Genomic DNA, 21,931 nt, shown 5'->3' with positions numbered 1-21,931 from the left:
TATATATGCATATATATACATATACTTATATATACATATATTATATATATATACACACACACACACACACACACACATATATATATATATATATATATATATATATATATACATTCATATGCTGCAAAAAGAAAGTCCGCACTTGCACTTTAAAAAAAATATTCTAGTGTTCACGTCAATTTAAAAAAATAACTTCAAATTGAAGAGGCAAAAAGAAAGTCCGCACACTTGAAAATTGTTATTTAAATGCAACTTTAGGACATCAGTGCAACAAAAATACAACAGGAACACAATGAACTAGTTAATATTTAGTAGCATAGCCCTTCTCCAATTTGACAGCCCTCAATCTTTTGGGAATTCCTTGAATTATACTGTTGCAATACTCCGGAGAAAAGGCATCCCACTTTTATTCAATTTTTGTTCAAAGTTCTTTCAAATGTGAAATTTTATCATTGCGTAGCTGTTGCTTGATGTAATGCCATACGTTTTCGATAGGATTTAGGTCTGGAGATTGTGCAGGCCAATCTAAACCCGAAATATCGTGCCCTTCCAGGAACCTCTAGACATTGCCAGCTGTGTGAATGGGAGCATTATCCTTTCCGACCAAAGTAGGATATAAAATGCTCAGTCAACATATTAATGTACTTGGTCGAATTAAGTCGACCAAGTACATTAATATGTTGACCTTGCAAGCGAACTATAAGCCTTGAACCATTGGTACTAATAATACCCCACACCAAAACTGAACCTCCCCCACCTTGCAGCGTTGAAACTGAGCACCTAGGATTAAATTCTTCGTCTTTCCTCCGACGATCGTCTTTTCCCTATCACTGCCTAGCCTATTGAACTTGCTTTCGTCGCTAAAAATCACTTTCGGCCAATATGTAGAGTCATGATCTTCATTGAATCTGACGAAGTCCAGACGGCCTTTTCTGTTCTTTACAGAAATCATTGGCTTGCGTCTTGCAACATATCCACGCAAATTAAATTTCTTGTAATCTGTTATTAACAGTAGCAAAAGAGCACTTCTTAACAAGATTGCACTGTTGTTGGATTTGAGAAGCCGTTTCAAGTCTGTTTCTTAGGCTGCGGATCTTGATAACATTGTCTTACCTGTTAGAAGTAACTATAGTACGACGAGATTTAGGGGCATCACAAACACTGCCGGTGTTTAGTGCTTTTGCACGTTCTTTCGTACCGTTTTCTCATCACATTTCAATCTGCGGCCGCTTTCTCGATTGGATAAACCAGAAAGATGGAGATTAATGAGCTCCTGACGATCACTAAGAGAAAGTTGTGGCATATGGACTAAATGTTACGTTGTATAACCTGGAACAACAACAATTACGATTAGAGATGCTTTGTTGCCTGTTGATGGATATTTTAAACTGATTTAGGGGCGATAATTTAAGCTGATTTTAAGCGAATTTGTTGCTGAGGACTTTCTTTTTGCCTCCTCAATTTGAAGTTATTTTTTAAATTGACGTGATCAGTAGAATATTTCAATTAAAAGTCAAATATGAACAGGTAAAATTATAGAGGAATAAAAGGCGAATCAAATGAGGTATAGGTTGTTTAAACAGTTACATTTAATCTAGCTTAAATTTGCAGTTTTTGAAAAAATGACAAGTGCGGATTTCTTTTTGCTGCATATATATATATATATATATAATATTTTTTAAAACATATATATATATTTATTATTTTTTAAGACTGTTTTAAAAAATAATAATTAAAAAAATAATAAATAAAATAATAATAAATAATAAATAAATAAAAATGTTATATACGTCCAAAAAAATTAAAAAGGGCGACTTTCTAAGTAAATAAAAAATGAGCTTCGAGGCGGAGCCAATATTAACCATATGTATCGCTTGAAAAAAACAACAATAACAATAACAATAACAATATATATATATATATATATATATATATATATATATATATATATATATATATATATATATATATATATATATATAGCATTTCAGCCCGGCGTTGCCCGGGTGTTTGGAGGTGTATGTTGAGCAAAAAAAAGTTCAATGTTTTTAACTTTGACCCCTATTATGTCCCCTTGACATTTATTGTTTTGGGCTCTAATCAAGTTATTAACTAAGATCTATGTCCAAGGAATCTATATCTAAACTTTCAAATGTTTAGACCCCAAATTGTTGGAGGAGTTTGGTAGAGTTCTCAAAGGTCAAATCGTTGAACCTATTCACAGCAAAGTTTCTGGCTGAAAACCGATCACATAGATTTTCCCAAATATCCGTACCCTGTATATTCATTTTCGAGTCTGTGGACTAAAAATTGATAGAGTTATTGCGTAGGGAAATGTACACAGACAGACACACAGACAAATTCACTTTTATAGATATACTAGCATGGGTGCCCGGCGTTGCCCGAATGTTTGGAGGTTTATACTGAGCAAAAAAAAAAAAAGGTCAATTTTTTTTAACTTTGACCCCTATTATGACCCCTTAAAAGTTATTGTTTTGGGTTCAAATCACAAAGATTTTCCCAAATCCTAGTACCCTCTATATCAAATTTCGAGTCTGTAGACTTAAAATTGACAAAGTTATTGCGTAGGGAAATGTACACAGACACACAGACAGACAGACAGACAGACAGACACACAGATACACAGATACACAGACACGTTCATTTATATATATATATATATATATATATATATATATATATATATATATACATATATATATATATAGATTGAGAGAGAAAGAGCGAGAAAAAGAGCGAGAGAAAGAAAGAGGCAGCGGGAGGTGAGAAAGACAATCAGAGAGAGGGGAAAATGGAGTTAAAGATACATAATCTGTTGTTATGTTCTTTGCTACTTTATCCTTTCAGCTAAACAATAACATTTCCCTTTTCATTTTATTCTTTCATTTCCTCTTTCTTCTCCGCTTGTAATCTGTTTTTCTTTCTCCTTGTTTCAAACAATCTAATAGCTTAGGATCCTTTGCAATAACAACGCATTCCTTTTTGACTCTCTTCAGAAGAAACGGCTTTTTGACGTACCCCTTTAGATTCGCGCGACCCACAAAATAATATTGACTGAAATCTCACGCTTTGGTATGATAACATCGTTTGTTTAAAGTGAGATTTGAATAACCAAGCAAGCCACCGGAGCCGAAGTAAAACGCCACACCAAATGGGGTCGTAATTTCCACAACGCTTTCTAAGTGTTATGAAAAGGGTGTATCTTTTTTAAATATCATGGCATAATGTGATCTTGCATCAGTCGCAGAAAAGGAATAAAGATTTTAAAATAAGGTTCAATAATAGCATCTTGTGACCTGCAATGAAATTCTAAGTTGTTTATTGAATACGTAGTAAAGACTACCACAAGAGGAATAGTAACCCGGAATTTAATGGTTATTAATAGAACTCTAATCTATATCTAATATAAAAAAAGGTTATATGTTTGTCTGTCTGTCACCATATTTTCAAACTTTATCACCTCCGAAACTAAAAGTCGCAGAGCGGCGCTAGGGGCTTCAAATGATTGCATTTTGTACGGACCATCCTTTTATGGGTCTTTAGCCGTTTAAAGTAGATTTTAAGGGGTAAAAAAGTCAAAATTGAAAAAAAATCTTAGCTATCTAAAAATGTTAATCTCTTCGTATACGTGTCAGTGGAATCGTCACCAGTTTTGAATGCTAGTTTCGATTCTAGTTGATGGCGCTCAAATATTTTTTGTTTACTTTTGAAAACGCGACTGTATAATAATATATACAAAATCAGGACAAATTAAAATATCATATTTAAGCGTATTTTAAACCCGCCCAAAGACGCCCACACCTCGCTAGTAAATACAAAACTCTGTAGACCGCCCGACTGTGCTTGTCGGAATTTTATTTTCGACGATTAGTCGCTCATTCTTTTAATAAAGTATATTATATAACCAATGTGAAACAGCGAAACAGAACTGTATGTGGATGACTATTAATGCTCCCTATCTTAGGTTGAGCATATTGGGAAGTGATATACAAACTGTCATTAGCGTATTAAGCGTAAAAAACCGAGCATTTGGGCGATGCGCAAAGATTGCTAATTCATTACTCACACAGCATCAGCTGTATAGCGTAATGGTGAGAACCCTTGACTGTCATTTGGGTGGTCGAGTTTCGATCCTGGCTTGAGGCAGTACTGTATGTTGATGACTATATATATATACGTTTATTTTGGTAGCAAGTCATTACATCTGATTGAACACGACAGTTATTCTTTTTTCCGTTTTTTTTTAATATCTTTTTTCCGATGGCGGTCTTTTTTTTATTTCAATCGGTATGTTGTACAGAATGGCGCCGAAAAGTCGTTGTTCAGCCATATTATACTCAAGCGCTTTCTATTGGTCCGACCGAACACCATCAGGAGCGGTTATATATATATACATATATATATATATATATATATATATATATATATATATATATATATATATATATATATATATATACACACTGTGTAAGCAAAAACAAGGCTTCAAAACAAGGTGTTGGTGGCAACAAAAAGTGTATTTCAATTTACGTTACAGTTGTTTCCATGTCCCGTAAGGATACGAAAATTAGGCGATATATTAATATTTAAATGGGATTTTCCGTAACCACAACAAAGGTAGATGTTTCTCGCATGCCTTTCTAGCTAGGGATTTCCCCTTCCTTCCCTCTCTTCAAAAAATGCTCCATTGCCAAAAGTATGCTTATTCATAAAGTCTGAAGAAATGCTGGTTTTGAAAATTTTCAAATGAAATAATGCTTGAAATTGTCGAACTGGACATGGAAACAATTGTAACGTAAATTGAAATACACTTTTTATTTCGACCAACACCTTGTTTTGAAGTTTTGTTTTTGCTTACACGATAGGTTGGTGCTCAATTAGAAAATTTGATAATTTTGTAGCTTACTCCTTAAGCCAACTATTTTTTACTTAAAACTCATTGGTATATGAAAATTTACTGAATTTCACAAACTCACTATAATTACATATATATATATATATATATATATATATATATATATATATATATATATATATATACTAGATTGAGAAGAAAGTTCTTGGGGAATTTTTAATTCTAGTTTCAAAAGATTGATTTTGAAATAAGTTTTCGTTATAATACCTTTACTTTATATACCATTTTAAAGAGCGTTTCTGGCTCGATCTAATCATTTAGATTATAATCGCGTTAAAACAATTATGTATCTTTTTCGGAACACTGAATACAAGATAGAAAAAAAGAAAATTCGCACAATTTTCTTAATTCATATAAAATCTGCTGAAACAGCTCGCGATATCCACCAAGCGTTTGGCCCAAGAACTGCTACTGAAGTCACAGCACAATGGTGGTTTAAGGAATTTCGCGGCGGAAACGAGAGTCTTAAAGATGATGATCGTAGTGGTCGGCCATCAGATGTTAACAACGATCAATTAGGAGCTTTATTATTAGTTGAAGCCAATTCTCGAAAAACTGTTTGAGAACTTGCTTCTGAATTAGCCGTTAGATATACGATGATTTCCAACCACTTGAAAGAGATTGGAAAGACAAAAAAACTTGATAAATGGGTTCTCACGAATTGAACGACATCCAAGAGAAACGCCGTTATGAAGTGTCATCTTCGCTTCTTTTATGGAACAAGAACGGCCCGTTTCTCGACCAGATCGTGGCGCGATGAAACGTGGGTTCTTTACGACAACTGACTGGGCTCCACGAAACTTCCCGAAGTCAGAGTTGCACGAAAAGAAGGCCATGCAAACTGTTAGGTCTAATCTATTACAGTTTTTTTTTTTTTTTTGAATGCAGGCAAAACTATTACGGCAGAGAAGTACTGTCTATAAATGGATGAAATGCGTGAAAACTTCTGCAAAAACACCAAGCATTAGTCAACAGAAAAGGCCCAATTCTCTATGCTCGTACGCTATTTGCTAAACCAACCCTGTAGAAGTTGACTGAATTGGGCTACAAAATTGTCTCATCCGCCATACTCTTCAGACCCTCTCACCTACCGAGTACCATTTAGTATCTCGAAAACTTTTTTCTAAAAGAAAAAAAAACGCCTCCAGCGACTTCATCACGAGCAGAACGTAAGATTTTTACGTTACTGGCATAAATACACTTGTTTTGCGTTGGCAAAAGTTGATTTGATGGTCTTATTTCGAGCAATAAACTTGTGTTTGAGCCGAGATATGTTCATCTGAATTTAAAAAAAAAAATGCAATGCCTTTGTTGTTAACTTAATAGAATGCTTTACTTTTGAAAGAACCCTCTTATGAGAAAACGGGCTCCGACTGCCCACGCACATCCATCGTTTATCGCTGGTAAAAGGGCATTGAGAATGGTGATAAATGTATAGACAAATAATTTTTTAAAAATGTAATCGGTTAATTAGTTGATGTACGTAAAATTATATAACATATATACACACGAATGTTTATATAAATAAAAGGATGTATATATCGCATAATCTATTAATCTATCTACGCCACAAAGTCTGTTCGTATCTTTTTCTCTATACGATAATTGATGGCTTTTCACGTTCGATTTCTAAACATCAGCGCGTTCTGATTAGCCTAATTCTCACGCCAATAACTTAAGATTTAAATTAGTTCTTCTATTTTTGGATGGTCAATTATAAAATTGTACTACCAGAATGTGGTAACGAGTTTATACCTATATACTTACCAACTTAGCTACCGACACACGCACGCACACACATACACACACACACACGCATATATATAGATAGATAGATATAGATATATATATATATATATGCGTGTATATATACACACATATATATACGTATATACACACATATATATTACGTATATAGACACATATATACATATATATATATATATTTATATTTATACATATATACACACATATATATGCACATATATACATATATACACACATATATATATACATATATATACATATGTATATACACATATATATGTGTGTGTGTGTATATATACATATGTGTATATATGTATGTATATATGCATATATATATATATATATATATATATATATATATATATATATATATACGGCATAATCACGTTTGACACACCGGTTCTCGTCAGATCAATGAATGGAGCCTGGCCAGTACCAGATGGGTGACCATTTGGGACTTCCAGGTGCTGTATGTGTTCTCCGCTTATCTTGGCATTGTTTCCAGTCGTCCTGGGCATCTCCTTTCACTGGACTCAAGCAGTGACGATTCAGGAGAGGTGTGGTCGAAGATTACGCAATCTTGTCACACAGATATATATATATATATATATATATATATATATATATATATATATATATATATATATATATATATTGTCACAGATATATATATATATATATATATATATATATATATATATATATATATATATATATATATATATAAAGAGCATAATCACGTTGACACATCAGTTCCCGTCAGATTACTGAAGTTAAGCAACGTTGAGCCTTGCTAGTACCAGATGGGTGACTATTTGGGAATTCTATACGCTCTATGTGCTTTCTGCTTATTTCGACATTGTGTCCAGTCATCCTGAACCTCCACTTGCTACTGGTATTCAACAATGTCGACTCATGAGAGGTGTGGTTGGAGATTGCGCAACTCTTGCCACAAAAATTTCACGCGCAGGCACCCTTACAGTGGATATCTATAGTCTGTCAATCTGAAGGAAGCCTTTATATATATATATATATATATATATATATATATATATATATATATATATATATATATATATATATATATATATATATATATATATATATATATAGTGGTGATGAGACGATTCCAATATTTTTCCCGATTCTATTTTTCCCGATTCCGGTACAATTACTGATTTCGCACTAAATTCCCGGTTCCGATAAAATTACCGATTCCGATTCTTTATAAATCTCTAAATATTTAACTATAAATGTTATATGTCTCGATCACTGTAAAAACACACTTTAAATGTGCCTTTATTTTCCCAAACGTAAAACCACACTTGTGACGGGATGATCAAGAGATTTTAGTCTTACTGGAAGTTTAAATTAATAAATATTTATTTCATTATTACTACAAGCAGTGGAAGATTTTTTTTTAACTAAAATCAAATAAAAAAGATAATTTAAGGAATCGGTTTGGGCATCGGAAAATAGGCTCAAATTTTCCCGATTCTGATGCTACAAAAAGCTCCGATTTTGCAAATCCCGATTCCGATCAATCGTCCCAACACTAATATATATACACCAACTTATAAGTATTCAAGATAGAAATTTCATGAATTTTACGAGGTTATTAAGAATGCTCAATGAAAGAATAACAAGATAATTTTTTTTATTGATTTAGACAAATTTGCAACAGCATGTTAACGTTTCGGACAGATGATTGGTTAAAACAAGAAGTCCTCATCGGGCGACGAATTAAAAAAAAAAAAACTTCTCAATTCAATAAAATAAAAAGCTATAGCAAACATCTAAATGACTACTTTAAATACAGTTCCTGATTTCAAAAAAAGAAAGACCAAAAGATTCATCTGCCTTACTTTTAATGCTAGGTTTATTTTTGGTGTCTTTTCAATTCAATAGAAATCCTCCTAAATTTGCTGATGAGGAGACCGTGCTTACCAAAAAAACTATGTATAATTATTCTACGTGACTTCATGTATACCACAAATAAAAAGCACGGATTTCCGAAACGATCGTACAGATAATTGACTTTGTTGTTGTTCCTTCTTATGAAACTGATTTTTAATTTAATTAAATTTTGATTTTTAAATTTTAAAAATTTTAAAACTTTTAAATTATAAATCACATTACTTAATATTGAATTAGCTCTAGGACATTTAACTATCGAGCTTATTATATATCTAAATTACAACGAGCATTTCCTGTATTTTAATTAAACTAGTAATTTCACTATTACATTAAAATACACTTAGCTCTTTAGACTATTATTCTAATCTCCTTTATATATATATATATATATATATATATATATATATATATATATATATATATATATATATATATATAGTCTGTTTATTATACAAACATTATTGGCTACATATGTGCATACATGTTTCAGTGGAATCCTAATTCAAGGATAACATTTCATCAGATAAAAACAGAATCGATATCGAAACGGGAGTCAAAATAGTTTTATAATATATTTGACTGGGATAAAGTGGCGTGTATATCTTGTGAATGTGAGCAGTAGGGTTTTTTGGGGGGCGTGGTGAAGGAAGGGAGTAGGGATGAGAGTGGAGGGGATGTACGATATTGTGTGGTTAAGCTGTCGCAGTGGTTGATATACTTTTAACTTGGCGGTTATTTAGTGGCTAAGCTTTCGCTTTGATCTGAAGTAATATTATATTCTTATCTTAGGTTTTTAGCATTGCTTTTTTTTTCTTTTCTGGTGTCGATTTCATTTTTCTATTGACAAGTTTTAGTTATTTATTTATTTTTTATTTTTATTTAGTTTATTTATTTATTTTATTTTTTGTTGCTTTATTCCTTGCTTTTTTATCCGTTCATGTGTTTCTAGTTTTCAAATTATTTCTTTCTTTATTTTTTTGTGTATTTATAAGATATATGTCCTTATGGTTAAATCAACAGTTAGTTGTATAGATATATGGGCTTATTTATATGATTTAAATATATGGACTTATTCATATGATTTAAATAAAATATAAAGCCTTTTGCTACGATTATTACCTCAGAAACCGCGGTAGAGGAAAAATATAACCACCTTTGTTTAAATAGATAACAAAATGCATATATTTTAAACAGTAAAAAACAAACAAACAAAAACAAAACGAAACATTAATAACCACGTAGAAATAATTTGAAATTAGTTTATTTTATTTTCTATATCAAATATAAATGAAGGGAGAAGATTTGAAAACGTTATGATTTTGCATCCGTATTTGTCAATAAGGAAGGTGTGTGTAAAGTGGGTATTACATTTGTCACAGTACCGCCATTTTGTATTATTTCGATTAATCGGACCATTGTTCGTATCTTAAGTGTAGTTTTCATAACGTTTCGGTCGATGTAACCTCCGACCTTCTTCAAGTATATCTTGTCGAACTCGGGAATTTGGACGGAATTTCGAACGGAACCCTTTATTTACTTCACGGAGGTAGCATGTTCTTGTTCCGTCAGCCATGACTGATTACATCGACCGAAATGTTGTGAAAATCACACTCACGATGAGAACAGTAGTCCGATGAATCTAAATAATACGAATAACCAATTCTCATCTAAAAAATTCAGAAACTTAGCGCCATTTTTTTTTTTTTTACTTTTTTAATTTAGTTATGGGTTAGCTAATAAGCGTTTTTGGAAGGAGGGTGGAAGTAAAATTAACGACTACGTGCAAATAAAAAATATCGGGGGAGGGAGTAAACTTAAACGATGAAAAATACCTGTGCTTGGCTAAATAAAAGTGATTATAACAACCACATGGATTTAAAACAATATAAAAACCACTTGAAACATTCAGAACTACGTAGAAATTTCTCCAATTTATTAATTTTTGTTTTCCGTTCCAAATATAAATGAGGACGAACAATTAAAACATTTGTAACTTCTGCAGTTTAATGACCGTGCAGGAAGAATGACTTTATTATTTAGAAAAATATTCTTTGTATGTGAGTGAGGGGTTTTAACTATTCTGTACTTTCAGTTAACAATGTAATAGCAGTAGATAGTTAAACATTGAATTTTACTTGAAAATCCTATCTGAAAGTAGCGCGGTGCGGAAACTGCAGAAATATTAAACAGATAAATAAATAAAAAAATCACTAAAATGTAAGGGTGTCCTTCAGTCTTTAACAGACTATGGATACCCACGAAGGGGTGCCTATGCGTGAAATTATTGTGGCAGGAGGTGCGCAATCTCCAACCACACATCTCCTGAGTCGACATTGTTAAACACCAGCGGCAACTGAAGTCTATGTACAGGACGATTGGAAACAAATGCTGAGATAAGCGGAGAGCACATACAACGCCTAGAATGTCAAAGGGTCAACCATCTGGTACTGACCAGGATCAACGTTGCTTAACTTCGGTCATATGACGAGAAACGGTGTGTGAACGCGATTATGTAATCGCCATAGAAAAGAAGAATCTGCATTTTTAAGGGGTAGCAGTAGTACTTCCCAGTTATTTACACGTTCCAATTATTTTCAGAGCAGGGACAAATCCATCTCTTGATGATAAAACATACTCTCCCAGCACCCACAACTATTTTAAACTAAATTATCCTACATATACACCGATCATGAACAAAATAAGATTTCCTTCAACAATGTGAGAAGAAACTTAAATATAATTTTTACAGCATTTTTGTTTATTAAATATTTACAGAATAGTTAATACAGCCCCACCCTCACGTGTTATAAATGAGTTTTTAAACACGATCTGTAAATTGTCGAATTACCATAGAAGATCCACCCTCATCTAAAATTTTGATTAAACAAGTGAAGCATGCACGGTCCCCCGTGAGTGCACAGAGAACGAGGCATAAAAAATGACTAAGTTCAGCATTTGCCCCTCCCCTCATTTAGCCCCAAAAGTCTTCGCGTGTCGTCAAATCCTGGTGAAAATGAACAAACGGTGCAGTTTTAGGCCTTAACATGTGTAAATTTGAGTTCTGCCCCATGCAAAAAAAAAAAAAAAAAAAAAAAATGACTTTATTAGCCCTAAAAGAGCCCTTGGGGCACACCCAAGAGTTATCACGAAGTATAAACGAACAAAATTATATAGAAATCAGTTATAAAGTTTTATAAAAATCCAAGACATCATTTTTTTTAATAAACACAAAAGTTCAATTTAAGCCATTTTAACCCGAAAGGCACTTCTAGGGAAGCAACCGAAGTTTTCCCGGAAAACGTGTTCTGTTACTTTTTTTTACTCATATCATGTTTAATGTTTGTGCAAAACTTCAAAAAATTCTAAGGCTTAGTTGTTGAGAAAAGTGCGGACAGACGAACGGACGAACGAATAAGGGCGAATTTACAGGTCTCCCCCTCCCCTTTTGTCGGGTGGACCAAAAAGTCATACATCACCTTAATTGAAAACTAGAATTGATTATCTCTTGGTGTTGATTAGTCAGAAAGTGCGTGGTCTATTTATGTAAAATAAATCTATACTCCTATAAATTTCTTTTTGTGTACTGATATTCATATCAAAAACTATTTATTAAAAAAGAAAATATAACTTCGTTATATATGGGTCGTGGAATTGTATTCATCTGCAAAAGATCTAGCTAATTTGCATATTCTTTTAAACATTCATTTTAATTAATTTCCTATTAGGTTTTTCGATTTTCTTAGTGGATGATCATCTTTAGTTCACTTTTACGTGTAATTATATTAATGCAGATATTCTATATGATTTTCACTTGCGTAATATTTGCGTAAAAACTTATAGTAAACACAAACCTGTTTATGTATGCGTATATATACTTGCCTTCTAAACTCTTCTGTTAGCTTTTGATCTACAGACATGAAACTTAATATATAGGGTATATGTATGGAAAGTTCGTTGGAAATATCAAAGAAAGAAAGAGAGGCGGGAGAAATAAATACATAATATTAATGTATTTAATTGCATCGAACGGAAACGTATATCACTCGTAAGCGACTAATACTTTTGTTCTCATATTTCTGTGTTTCATGGGAAAAATTAAATTTTGTTCTGTTTAATGTTTTTTAAACGGAAGTATGAATCAATAATAATAATAATAATAATAATAAGAAGAAGAAGAAGAACAACAACAACAACAACAACAACAACAACAAGAATAAGCACTAGCTAGACCTCTGCTGGATGAATGCAGAAATGACTGAGACCTTAAGGGGGCTTATTATCATCCAAATTCCAGTGAAAACCAATGGTCTCTGCTTACGAGAAATAAATAGTAAACGGCTGTTGCGATAATGCAAATTCATCTGCAAAGTTTATCGAAATAGGTGAAGAGTACTTGAAATCTTGGGAGACTTGTTGTCACTCAGACTCCAGGGAACCTCACAAGTTGTTCTCGAAGAGAAATCTTGTGTGACCATTCCTAGGAAGCAAATAATAATAATAATAATAATAATAATAATAATAATAATAAAAATAATAATAATAATAATAATAATAATAATAATAGTAATAATAGTAATAATAATAATAATAAATTGGCTCCTCTTCTAATTTCCGAAACAATAACACCGACAGAGAACACGTAAGCATCCCCTCTAATTTCAGGTACCAAAGCTACAGATAAACACAGGAGTACCAAAAGTAATCAACCCCCAAAACGAAGAAAGAAATGGACAAAAAGGAGAACAGACTGGTAATGGAATGCTATTACAGAATTCACCCCGAAGTCTCAGTATATCGCAAACGGATGAATGAAATTGTATAACTGTAAGATTCCGCCCCCCTCCATTCTATGAGTGTCACTATAACGGGCTCCACACCAAATAATGAGCAAAGTCAAGGAGGATAGAAACACTGAGGAGAGAAAGCACTAGCCAGGCTTCCACTGGCTGAGTTCAAAGAGGACTGGGACCTTGTCGGAGGCTTACTGCCACCAAAATCCCAGTTAAGATTACTAGTCGCCGCTAACGAGAAATCAACTTTAAGTGGTTGTTGCGACAACGCAAATTCTTTTGCAAAGGTATAGAAAGAGGTGGGGAGTATTGGAATTCTAGGGAGACTTGTTGTCATTCAGACTCCAGGGAACACTACAAGTTGTTCTCAAAGAGCAATCTTTGATGATGGCTTGTGTGATTACTCTTCATGAGTGGCCCTGTCGGTGGGGCATTAGAATACGCCGACTGCCCCCCCCCCTGCAGAGGGTAAAAGTCCCTCAATGGGGGTCCTGGATATGACCTTAAACTATATCCAGTGGTGAGACCCCAGCTTGTGGGCTTTGAGGAGTGTGGAGCCACCCTTTAATTACCATTGCTCCCAGGTCCACTCTGACCCGGAGTGGTAGTACCTGTTAGGGTCCCAACTATGGGTGAAATAGAAACCGACGTGAAAACAACAAATATATTCTATTAAAGAACATTTTCTTCAAAATCTTTGGATTCGGCATTAAATAACCCGAAAAGGGTTGATATGCCGTAAAACAAAAACCAACCAACCAACCAACTCCTCATGAGAAACAAAAAAAACAACAAAAAGTAGATTATTTATAGACATGCAACATGCTTCACTATAATGGGATTACAATGTTTCGATCTGTAGTTATTATTGACTAAAATATCGTTATCTAATTTAACGAAATGAAAAAACAATTAAAAAAAAACAGCCTTTTTTGCCGGACAAGATCTTAGTTATTTATAACTACAAATCGAAACATTGTCATGCCAGTGTCTGGAAGCCTGTTACGTGTCTGTACTAATTAATATTAATAGCTCTATTTACTATTTAAACCTTTTTTACAAACCAGGTCAAAATTTTGTAGATTTTTGTCCTACGAATAAATCTTTTAACCTGCAGTATATTTTTTTACAAAAAGGGTACCACGGAGGCCACTCGAGGATAAAGATCAATGTGTGTATTATAGTCATTAAGACAGCTGCTTAATAATCGTTTGTAGAAGTAATTTGGTATAATTAGATCATTTACGAGGACGGTTGAACAAGAACTTGTTTACGTTGGACTTGAAGATAATGATATTGTAGTCGGCTGGATAACAGACCAATGGAACAGAGTTCCACAGGCGAAGAGTTCTAGGAAAGACGCTTTGTTCATGAAATTCGTGTGTAGGTTTAGGCAACAAAAGAGAGAGAGAGAGAGAGAGAGAGAGAGAGAGAGAGAGGGGGGATTATTGATAGTGATTTTGACTTCAAAAGTGTTTTTTTATAAAGGATTAGCGACAGGGTGCCGTAGATTATAGCTCAGTCGAACACTTGCCATAAAAATAGCGATAGAGCAGGGACAGGCGCACAACGATGTATATATATATATATATAAATGTATATATATATATATATATATATATAAATGAAATAAGAATATATATATATATATATAAATGAAATAAGAATTACAATTAAGTTTACCAAGATAATCCAAGATGGCAAATCTAAGGTATATTATAAATATTAAAGACTTAATATTTATAAAGTAATCTACACCAGTTGTAAAAGCTCGATAAAACCAAATAGGAAATAGAGTTTATAATAAGAACAAGTATTTAACAAAACATGTTAAAAACACTTTGAAAAAGAGTTAAAAACATATTTAATTTTAAAAAGAAAGCACAAAATGAGTGGATAGTCCTTAGTTTCGAAAAAAATACTTTCCTTCTCATCAGAGGGTCAGGATTAACAAAATGCGGGATCGGATTTTGCTTGCAAAAGTATTTACTGAAACTACAAGTAAGCCAGAGCTTACTTGGTAAAAAAAAATAGTGAATGAGAGGGAACAGGGGAAGAAAAATGTGATTTTACGTGAATGGGTGATCTGGTGAAGGGTAAAATATCCAATAACGGTAAAATCCAAAAAGGTTGATTAAATTTCCATTTTCACAAGTAAAATCCAAAGGAATCGCGTTAATGGAAAAGGGTTCAGAGTAATCTAAAAGGCAGAATTTCGTGGAATAATTCACAAGTCGGTACAAGGAAAAAATGGAAGGAGTTCAAATATTATTATTAAAAGAAAGATAAATTTTACGTAGAAAGAAGAAATGGAGAGATTTTAAAAACATGGCTATCAATGTTGATTTAAGAAAAGCGAGAAAAATCCGATCCTGCATTTACCAATCCCTGCCCTCTGATGAGAAGGACAGTATTTCTTCGGAACTCCGCGGATAAAAGACTATCCACTTATTTTGCGCTTCACTTTTAAAATTAAATATGTTTTTAACTCTTTTGCCAAGCGTTTTTTTACCATGTTTTATTAACTACTTGTTCTTATATATATATATATATATATATATATATATATATATATATATATATATATATATATATATATATACTTCCATAAAAGAGGCGTTGCGAGTCTGTCTATGCTCTATCGTTACTTTGATGGTAGGCACTCGACTGAGCTGCAATACATGGCCCCTCCTTTAAATACTCGCCTAGCTACAACAACTATCAACAATTTACACCACTCTATCTTGGCGCTCGAAAATAAACGAAAATTCCAAGAGCAGAGGTTTTTTTTCTCTTCGAACTTTCTGTCCGTGGAAGATAATACTACTTCCAAGTCGGTTTCAAGTTTTATGTAAATAAATACTTGTTGAATGATCAAGATTTACCCACGTTCCACTACTACTGATCATGTTGTCTCACCATCTACCCAACCCTTATGAAGCTTTATTGTAGAGTAAACTTCTCAAAAAAAAATTGAAAGTGGGGGTATATGTGTGTGTACCTGTGTACTGGAAAACTAACGCATTCAAATTTAAAAAACTACCACATCCAATTAAAAACTAAAGCAATTAAATTAAAAATCCAAATAATCAAATTAAAAATCAAAGCAATCAAATTAAAAATCAAAGCAATAAGATTAAAAACTAAAGCAATTAAATTAAAAGTCAATGCAATCAAATTAAAGCAATCAAATTAAAAACTAAAGCAATCAAATTAAAAGTCAAAGCAATCAAATTAAACATCAAAGCAATCAAATTAAAAACTAAAGCAATTAAATTAAAAATTAAAGCAATCAAATTAAAAACTAAAAAGATCAAATAAACAACTAAAGCAACCAAATTAAAAATCAAAGCGATCAAATTAAACATCAAAGCAATCAAATTAAACATCAAAGCAATCAAATTAAAAACTAAATAATCAAATTAAAAACCAAAGCAATTAAATGTAAAAATCAAAGCAATAAAATTAAAAATCAAAGCAATAAAATAAAAAAATCAAAGCAATTAAATTAAAAGTCAAAGCAATCAAATTAAACATCAAAGCAATCAAATTAAACATCAAAGCAATCAAATTAAACATCAAAGCAATCAAATTAAAAATCAAAGCGATAAAATTAAAAATCAAATCAATAAAATTAAAAACTAAAGCAATCAAATTAAAAACTAAAGCAATCAAATTAAAAATTAAAGCAATAAAATTAAAAATCGAAGCAATCAAATTAAAAATCAAAGCAATCAAATTAAAAATCAAAGAAATCAAATAATAAATCAAAGCAATAAAATGAAAAAGCACTGCAATAAAATTAAAAATCAAATTAAAAACCAAAGCAATCAAATTAAAAACTAAAGCAATCAAATTAAGAACTAAAGCAATCAAATTAAAAATCAAAATAAAAGCAATCAAATTAAAAACTAAAGCAATCAAATAAAAATCAAAGCAATAAGATTAAAAATCAAAGCAATCAAATTAAAAATCAAAGCAATCAAATTAAAAACTAAAGCAATCAAATTAAAAATCAAAGCAATCAAATTAAAAAATAATAATCAAATTAAAAACTAAAGCAATCAAATTAAAATAAAAGCAATTATATTAAATACTAAGGCAATTAAATTAAAAATCAAAGTAATCAAATTAAAAATCAAAGCAATAAATTTATATTTAAAGCAATCAAATTAAAAACTAAAGCAATCAAATTAATAATCTAAACAATCAAATTCAAAAACTAAAACAATCAACTTCAAAATCAAAGCTATCAAATTTAAAACTAAAGCAATCGAATTAAAAATCCAAGCAATCAAATGAAAAATCAAAGCAATCGAATTAAAGCGAACAAATAAAAACTTTACGTATTCAATGTAAAAACTAACGCATTCAAATTAAAAACTAACGCCTTCAATTTAAAAACTACAGGAATAAAATTTAAAACTAAAGTAATTAAATTTAAAAATTGGCATTCCTTAAAAAAAAAACGTAAAAAATATTAAAAACTAAAGCATTCGATTAAAAAATCGAGGCAACCAATTTAAGAACGAACGCATTCAAATGTTTATTCAATTCAATACCGAGTAAATTAATTTTCATCCAATTTAAAATAAAGTTTTCAGTCTTATAAACCATTTTCTTTTACGAACTGGCATTATAGAACGTGGAATAAAAAACACATCAAACAGGGTAAATATAAGAAGACACCAATTGATGCAAAACGTCGTATTATCGAAGCTATTTAAAATCATTAAGGTTGGCGTGCCGTAGCAAGAGAAAATGGCTGTAATGAAAATATAGCAAGAATACCGTAAACGACCAAGTTCTCTCCGATTCTCTCTCCTCTGATCTTTAGCACGTCATACAGGAGGGGGGGGTTACCTTTAATGAATCTTAAACCAAGCTTTTATCTTTACATCATTAACGCTCTGATCCACATCTGGCATCAATTGAAATGAATGTCTCTCGTCTTTACGGAGCTCTCATGTTTTGACAAGCTTCTGGGCTTGACCTTTACTCTTGATCTGAAATGTAACACGTACTTCAAATCTGTTGCCAATGTCGCTGGAAACATGGTAGAAACCTTCTATTGATCCAGTAGATATCTCACTGCTGATGCAATTATGTATATATAGCCAGGGACATCGAAGGATAGAGTACTGTTGCCACATCTGGGTAGGAGCTGAAGAACTTGTCCTGCCTTGATAGAGTTCAAAACAGATTTCGTATCCTCGTAGGAGATGTCCTTTTCTCTTCCTTGCAACCTCTTTCTAACAGAAGAGATGTTGCGAGTTTGTCTCTGTTTTATCGTTATTCTCATGGTAAGTGCTTGACTGAGTTTCAATCTAGGGTCCCCCCTTGCCAAACTTTCACAAGAAACACCCGTCTAGCTGAAAACATTATCAATAATTCCTCCAATCTTTATCTGTACCTAAACTTAAATATAGATTCCATGAAAAAAAATTCTTAGAAGTGCACACCTGTGGAACTGTCTTCTGTTTTCCTCCTTTGCAGCTGATTGTAATCTGATTGTCTTCAAGTCCATCATAAACAAGTTCTTGATTAGCCGTTCCACTTAAGTGAACACATTTACCGAATTTCCATTACTAACGATTACCTATTTTCCAATTAACTACTGTACACTCTTTAACCCTTATCCTCGAGTGGTCTCTGGGAATTAATAAGTGGTGATGCCTATGTAAAAAAAAGAAGATAATTGCCAATTTACCTTGAAGTATTTATCTGAAAATAATTCGAAACAACCCAAATCAGAAGTAACAATAAATGTATCCACAAGAACAATCCAACTACATTTTGATCGAACTTGTATCATCTTAGTATATTGTACCATCCTAGTATACTTGCAGCACCATTGGGATGTGTATAAATGTTGCAGTACTTTCAGTCTTCCATTCTGTCCAATAGTTTAGCCGTTTAGCGACGCTATGAAGGGGATATTATCAAAGTCGAAAACGCTCGCATACGATTGTCTTTGCGTGTATTATTTTGCCTGCGAACTTAGTTTGATGTAAATGAAACTCTACGATAAAGATACGTCCTGTATTTTCTCACTCTGATGGGAGAAAAAAAGAAGAGAAAAACGAGAGAGTGACTGAGGTGGTTGTGGGGTTTAATATGACGGCATATGCCAGGGTCTCAAGGGATTATCTGGTAGCTTAGGTGAGGAAATCGCTGCGTTCGCTAATTAAGCTCGGACTTCGTTGACGTAGACGATCGAACAGTTGCAGCGGAGACAGTCGATCAAGACAGGAAACGCTGAGAAGACAAATACTAAAAGTTTTAAGGGCCGGGACTGTAGGTTTGGTAATAGAGCAAAGAAAAAAATAAACAAACGTGGGTGAAAATGAGTGTTTGGAGAGATGAATACTGGACGAGAAGGACAGGGATCGTAAGTTTTGTAGCAGGAATAGAATAAGGAAAATGGAGTTTCAGGTCCGGCTTTGAATAAATATAATTCGTACGACTTATTTTGTCACTAACGTAGATAAGTGACGTAGGAATAAGAGGTTAGGTACGACGTTGCAGTTTTCAACGCGCTTCTTTGTAACAAAAGCTGAAATTAAAAAAAAAATAATAATTTAGATTATCATTGAGCATAGACCTCTAAGCCTAACCTCATTCCGAAATCGGTAATCGCTAAGATACTCTTATTTGTTTGTCAATCAAAGAATAAAAACTGTCTGCGTCCAATAATGGAAGTATCCCCTAACGTTAAACCTGTGCATAGACGACCTGTTTTTGTCATCATATCTAATCTTATTTCACAAGAACGATCATTGCTATTGCTGAGTTTTCCTTCTCCTACTTTAGTTAATTTACAAAGCTTTTGTAATCTATATCATTTTCCGGTCTAATTACATAATAAGGCATTCGATTTATTAAAAAAAAATAACGCATTCAAATTAAAAATTAACGCATTCAATTAAAAAACTAGTTCATTCAATAAAAAAATAACGCATTCAATGAAAAACTAAAGCATTTAAACAAAAAAAAAACATAATTCATTCAAACTAAAAAACTAACGCATTAAAATGAAAAGTAAACTACTGTATTCAAATAAAAAAAAAACGAACGCATTCAATTTACCAATAAACGCTATTAAATTAAGAACTAACCTACACAGTTTTAAAGCTGGTGCATTCAATTTAAAAACTAAAACATCCAAACGAACACAATCAAATTAAAAACTAACGCATTCAAATTAAAACTAACGATTCAATGAATGCATTCAAATTAAAAAGTAACACATTCAAATTAAAACATTAAGGCATCCAAATTAAAACATAAAGTAATCAATTAAAAGACTGACACATTCAATTTAAAAACTAACACGATCAATGTAAAACTAACGCATTCAAATTAAAACTAACACACCCAATTTAAAAACTAAAGCAATAAAATTAAAAACTAACGCAATCTAATTAAACATTAAAACAATGAAAGTAAAAATTAAAGCAATGAAATGAAAAAATTAAAGCAATCATATAAAAAGACTAACGCAATCAAATTAAAAGTTTAAATAATTAAATAAAAAACTAAGGCATTCATTTAAAAAAAATAACGCAATAAAATTAAAAACTAAATCATTCAATTAAAAAACTAAGACAATCTATTTAAAAACGAACGCATTCAATAAAAAAAAGCTAACGCATTCCAATTAAAAGTGTGCATTCGATTTAAAACGAGGTTCATTAATTTTCAATCAATTTAAGATCAAGTTTTCAATTTTATAAACAATTTTTTTACCAATTGTCGTTATGGATCTTGGACTAAAAAAAATACATGAAACAGGGTAAACATAAGACAACACAAATTGATGCGAAACGTCGTATGATCGAAGCTGCTTAAATCATTAAGATTGGCGTGCTGTAGCAATAAACAAGGCCGATAGCCATTAGTCGCGTGCTCTCGTGTAATGAATGAATGCGTGAATGTAGGATTGACATGAAATTCTTAAAGATAAACTAAAATGACCGAAAAATGGACTGAAATGACTTAAATAAATAAAAAGTAAATGACTTAAAATGACTTTAATGAACTTAAGGATGAATTGAATGACTTGAATGCTTAAAAAAATTACTGGAATCCTTCAAAAACAACTTGAATGATCCGGAGAATGACTTGAATGGCTTTGAGACTGACTGGTAATAAAGTGGGTGATCATTTTACATTAAATTAATAGAGAAAAGTGATCCCCCACTTTATATAACAATAAGTTCAGCATGTAGTAAGGACAGATACTACACTTTGATCTTGGCCAAAAGGCCAAGAAAAGCTGGTATTTATTTGCTCCCCCACTGAGCAAATTAGGAACCAGGCCGATTTTTAAAGTGGGGAGTGAAGGGAAAATAGGGACCAACTCCCCGGGGAGTAGGGGAGCTGGATGGTGACAATTGGTATGAAGGGTTGCCCCTACATTGACCAAGGTCTTATATGTGAGGCTGCCCCCACATATGGTCTTTGCTTGCAGTATCTGTGTTACATGATAAGGGCTGTCCCCTTTTCATGTAAGTATGAA

The 21,931-nt window shown here is 32.3% G+C and overlaps 1 pseudogene; it reads right to left on the bottom strand.

The window, feature by feature from the left end:
- Positions 1 to 21,560: 21,560 nt before the first annotated feature.
- LOC145284469 (U2 spliceosomal RNA) lies at positions 21,561 to 21,690 on the bottom strand (annotated as a pseudogene).
- Between the last annotated feature and the right edge of the window lie 241 nt (positions 21,691 to 21,931).

This window comes from Euprymna scolopes, chromosome 1 (genome assembly GCF_053919585.1).
Source record: "Euprymna scolopes isolate OS-2025 chromosome 1, ASM5391958v1, whole genome shotgun sequence".
Lineage (NCBI taxonomy): Eukaryota > Metazoa > Mollusca > Cephalopoda > Sepiida > Sepiolidae > Euprymna > Euprymna scolopes.
The sequence above is the reverse complement of the archived record's forward strand: the minus strand, read 5'-3'. Positions and strand labels throughout refer to the sequence as shown.